Raw genomic sequence first — 6,252 nt, forward strand, 5'->3', positions numbered from 1 at the left:
TTTTGCTTGATGCTGTTTTTTAGTTTTACTCTGTAAAGACAAAGACTTGTAAATGTTAAATGTTCATTTAACTTTTAACAAAATGTTGCCAGTAAATAACATAAATTTAAATCTACGGTAAATTACCGGCAACTCAGCTGCAATTTCTACGGATTTTTTTACAGTGTGTATCTTTGCTGTGTACACATGAATAGCCAGTTATAGATGCTATAAAGTTTATTATTGACATGCACTCTTCATCTTTTGAAATATTATAATATTTAAAATGTGATTAAATGAAACCTTTTCAGGTGCTGTCCTCGACCATTTTATCATTCACTTTTATTTATAACAGCGTAGACAGTATAACGCAATAGCCTGTGCTAAATGTGATCATTTAAAATCTTGCATCATTCAGCACTTTCTAATAATAGTAGCAGAATTCTCCGTCCATGAAGGTTAATTCTCTCTCTCTCTCTCTCTCTCTCTCTCTCTCTCTCTCTCTCTCTCTCTCTCTGATATGACTTATTTGATGTTATTGGACACTTATTAGCAGATTAAAATCCTCATATGTTTTAATATGTGGGAATTTTCAGAGAACCTCTAGGCCGATCGGATTAAATGCACATCACTGTTTCAAATCATTTCAAATAAGGGCCAGACGGTGTCATAACTTTAATAATATCACCAGCTTTCAAATTTTAAGAAACAAAAAAAATCTTTATTTATACTAATAAACCTGTATGCTGGCTGTTATTGTTGATGTAAAAATTAGTTTATTAATGTCATGGGTTTGATTCCCAGTGAACACACATACTGTACCAATAAAATGTATAGCTTGAATGCATTGTAAGTTGCTTTGTATAAAAGTATCTTCCAATTCCATGAACATTAAAGGTGCTGTAGAATGTAAAACTGTATTTATCTAAGCATAGATGAATAATAAGAGTTGTGTACATGGAGCCTCAAACACGATTGTTTTCTCCTTCTTATGTACACCTCGTGCATGCAAAAGACCGCTGGAAATCAGACCAATCTCAACATAACACTAACTGTGATGTTACAGTCCAGATGAACACCCCAAAATTAAATTAATTACAATGTGGCTGCAATGCTAAAAACAAACTTGCTAGTTAATGCTATATGCTAAAGTTTTTAGCATTTTGCTACTATTGACGTTACGGTTACGTTTTGCAGGTCCATATTAAAAAACACAAAATCACTACTCCGAAATGTCCATTAACAATCTCCAAACACCTGATTATTCCTCAAAATCTGTATCTTCATCTGATACAGACTCAAAAATAAGTGGCCCTATTATATATCCTGCGCAATACAGCGCAATGTACGGCGCAAGTGTCTTTTGCTAGTTTCAACCCGGTGCAATTATCATTTTCACGTTTTGCGCCATGTTGTTTGAATAGCAAAAGCCCAATATTGCGGCCATGGGCGTTCTGGTCTAAAAACGAGGTATGTTCAAGGCAGGCACATTGTTGGCGCATTGCTATTTTGAGGCAACCATAATATACTAAACCATTGACCAACTAAAACCTGATCTAAAGTAAATGCCGCAATTTTGTTTTGTAATTTAATGAGCGCAATATGCGCCTACAAACGGGACGACAACGCGCATTTGCTTATCACACACATGGATGCGCAGCAGCACAAAACTGTTTTTAAATATGAAAGATTAAAGGATTGAATGTACAAGATTATTATTTTGTCTCTTGGACATAATTGAGGACCGATTATGAGATGTTAGAAGGCGTAAAGAGTCCAACTGGCTTTAAAAGGTATAAGAGCTGAGACTTTCATTGGTTTATTGCACGATACGCCCAAAACACACCCATTACTCATTCAAAAAAAGTAACAACCCTTTTAGACCACGCGCTTGGCACACAAACATTTTTTCCTGTCGTTAAATTTGCAAAAGTGACATCGGACACGCCCGTTTAGACTGTGCGCTTTAGACAATCTGCTTAGATGGTTAAAATAGGGCCCAAGGTCTGTTTACACACACACAGAGCTACTGAAGGAGCTGCTCTCAGAAACAGCCAATCAGAGCATGATTAAATGGAGATGTAAAACTATCTCAGGATCATTATAAATGGAGATGTAAAACTATCACAGGATCATTTTTGCACTTAATGAAGCCACAAACCTTCTGTGTAGATATCAGGGAACAATTTAACAGATTATTTTAATGCATTCTTTGGCACCTTTAATGTTAATTTTCAATCAGGAGTCAGGGCATAAACGCACCATGAAGTTATAAAGTCATCTGTACTGTATGATAGGTTTGTGAGCAAGTTTAAAATCTCATTTATTCATTAACAATGTCCTATACACAGTACACACATTTGTTTATATGTGGATACGCAATAAAAATAAATTTAGAGCTTCTAAAACAAACATTTTATAGACAATGATGTTTAAAAATCCCCTATTGAATCCATTTATTTATAAGACATTTAGGCAGCTTAAAGGAAACTTTAGTATGCGTGTTTGTGTGATGCCCTTTTCTTTTCATTTAAAGCAACGTATACGTATTACATCCATTCATTACTCCAGTCACGACAATGTGGTTTCCACTGCCCTTTTTGCAAAGATAGTCTGTTTACAACATTAATTCACTTGATTTATCACAATGAAAGATAAAAATACAAGTGCTGCTGATGATAAATGAGGTGTAAAGAGAGTAAAAATGTCATAGTGCTTCTTTAGTAGTCTCACATTTAGTCAATGTGACATTAAAATAGATTCATATACGTGCAAATAAACTATATACAATGTTACAGTGTTTCACTTATATTTTACACTTGTTACACTTTGAAAGTTAAATTCAGCAATACAAAGAGTTTTTTTGTGAATTTACTTTCATTACTTCCATTTAGATTTCATTGTGTAAAATAATTTGATCAAAATAGGTAACATGTAGGATTTTTGATATGAGAACTGAACTCAGTGTCCTATATGAAAACCCTCACATCAAAACTTTTAATAATTTCAGCTCATCTGTCCACCAAATGATTTGCTAAAGATTTTTACTCAAATTTACTCAGAAGTTACTTACATTTTAAAATTTGTAGGTCCAAATAGTGAAATGTAGACTTCAACCATCCGTAACATAAAACAAGAATGAGACCAAAAAAAAAGAGAAATTGGGCAAAAAAGATGTGGTTCCGCTTTCATAAATATTGAAGATAAACTGGCATTTTCAATGAAATGCAAACAGTTTCTGGCTTTTTCAAAGCATATATTTATCAATACTCTCTTTCTCTCTCTAAAAAAATAAATAAATAAAAAACATTTGCGTTTCTAATTTGAGCACTAATATGTACGCTTTGCTTTAATCTCATGGATTGATGTGTTTTCTCAGGTGACCTCAGAGAAAGAGCTCCTAAATGTTTCATATCATAGATAGGGATGTTAATTTCTGTTCGTTTTTCAGACAAACAACCGCAGCTTGTTAACCGAATATTAACCGTTAACTGATATGTTTTTAATATTAATTTGTCATTAAGTTAAAAATACAATTGACAGTTGTGTTTTGTATCGTTTTCACAAATTTAAGTTGAATCTCATCTTTTGGTTCTTGCAGATAATTTTTGAGATCTAACTTTTTTAGGGATGTTCATATTGACCAGTTAACCAAAGGTAAGAATTTATGACCAATTAATATTATCAGTTAAAGAAAAAATATTTGTTAACGTACAGTGCATGTCAACGCGTGCCTACATTACTTCATAATTATTTCATGAGGATATGAAGCAACCAATGCACTCAGAAAAACTATCAGCATGGATTTTTTGCTGATGGTCGATTGTTTCACCAATAAACGCTGCAGATTACAAGTCAATACTAAAATACCTACAAAAGTTTGATCGGCAAGAAACAAAAGATGAGAACTCTGAAAAAGATACAAAACAACAAAAGGCAAAGAATGAAGTACATAATTATAGACTAATAAAGAATTTTCAAGCTTCATAGTCCATCACAAAAACAAATCTGTGAACAAGCAGCTTTTGCTTCATTATTAGACTAATGAAGTTTACCTACTGGTATCAGGTTTGGTCGGATGTGATGCTCAGGGTGGTTTTGGATCACATGAAGCCAAGATGAAGCAATCTGTGGAGCAACACTATGGTTCATGATATACTGCAGAAACTCTGTTACAGACCAACAGAAACCATTTCGGCATTAATGTTCTGCTTTCATTAACACTGCTAGTTATGACTGAAAAATAAGTGTTGAAATGTTTTTACAATTTTATGTGCAATTTTATAAATGCCAACTGCAAACTCACACTAATAGGAACAATTTACATTCAGTGCACTCACCAGCCATCCATCAGAGTTCTCTGGAGTATGAAGCTGCTCTTTGATGCTCATGTTACTCTGTGATGAAAAAATGAACAGGAGAAAGATGAAGCGCGATAGGTGTATTCAGTGGAACATGATCAAAATTCATCAAAACACAAATAAACACTTGTTTAATGGAGACAAAGGAACATCTAAGGCTACGTTTATACGTTTATAAACTTGGCATTTATATCCAAATACATATCAAATCTGGGTGGTGACATATTTATTTTTGGGCAAAATTCGGTAAGAATAAATTTTTATAGCCCATATTGCCTGAACCATAATAATATTATATAGGTAGGAATAATATAGGTAGGCTATTAAAATATATTTAGGCATAGGCTAAGTATTTTTTTTAACCACGGGGGGTACATATTTTATCATTTCATGATACATGATGATGGAGATTACTAAACAACAAAACTTGAAATTCAATTAATGTGTTTACGCTATTTATTAGTATGATACAATTTATTTAGAATTTTCAATAAAGGTTACTTACCTTAAGAAAGAAAAAGAGTACAGGAATTTGTTGGGTCATCAAGCAAAATTAAAAATAGGCAAGGCAACTATGGTGAAACAAAGCAAGCCCCTTGTTTTACCCCCTTGTTTCACGTAGTTACAGAGTAAGTACAGCATCTGCGGGCTGTAAATTAAAGTGGCACTTGTTACCCCCTTGTTTCACATAGTTAAAGAGTAAATACAACATCTGCGGGCTGTAAATTAAAGTGGCACTTCTTATCCCCTTGTTTCACATAGTTACAGAGTAAATATAACATCTGCGGTCTGTAAATTAAAGGGGCACTTGTTACCCCCTTGTTTCACATAGTTAAAGAGTAAATACAACATCTGCGGGCTGTAAATTAAAGTGGCACTTGTTACCCCCTTGTTTCACGTAGTTACAGAGTAAATATAACATCTGCGGTCTGTAAATTAAAGTGGCAATTGTTACCCCTTTGTTCCCAGAATACTATAAATTGTTCCCTTAAAATTACACATATGTACTTTATAAGTACACTATAATTACAGAAATGTATGCTGTAAATTCGCTGTACTCACGCAGTACTTTACTGCATATATTATTTGTATTTTTCCTGGTTGTTACCCCTTTATTCCCCCAAAATTATAAATTGTTCCCTTATAATTACACGTACGTACTTCATAAGTAAACTATAATTACAGAAACTTACGCTGTAAATTCGCTCAACAACAACAACGTTTGCATTTACCCATTACGCTGTTTCATTTTAAAGTTTACATAACATTATTTGGATAAATATGAACATACAGTATATTTTATGGCTCAGGGAAAACTGTGACGCAAGCACAACCGTACTCCACCCCCGTGAGTAAACTTACTTAATCCTCTTCTTCCCGTGTGAGACATAAGCCCCGTAAGTACACATCGTCATTTAATAATATCAACTTTGTCAGAATGTATTGTCTATTTTTAGTATCTCGTTATATGCACAAATAGTGTGATGTTTAATGATTACTGACCCGTGGAGCGGAGGAACACAGGCGCCGCATTTACAGCTTTGGCTTGTTGCTGTGATACGTCACCGACGACGACGCCATATTGAACCGGGCAAGGCATTCAAGTTGGGGATCTGCGTATTTTCTGCATACAAAGCACAATAACGTTTAAAAATTTCAAACGATTTCAATGGTTTAAGAACTTTGTGACGTATGATTCAGGGACGTCTGTGTAATATATGTGCATGGTGAAAATGAAAAGCCATAGACCCTTCGCAACTCTCACAGCGCCCTCTATATGTTTACCACCATCATAACAATGCAAAAGAGATGAATAGTTTAAAATTATTTAAAATTTAAATTCTCAACATAAATTAACAAGAGTGTCTAATTATTAACAATATTCTTATTATGTAAAGCATAAATGTCGCAA

This window comes from Misgurnus anguillicaudatus, chromosome 21 (genome assembly GCF_027580225.2).
Source record: "Misgurnus anguillicaudatus chromosome 21, ASM2758022v2, whole genome shotgun sequence".
In the NCBI taxonomy this organism is placed as follows: domain Eukaryota; kingdom Metazoa; phylum Chordata; class Actinopteri; order Cypriniformes; family Cobitidae; genus Misgurnus; species Misgurnus anguillicaudatus.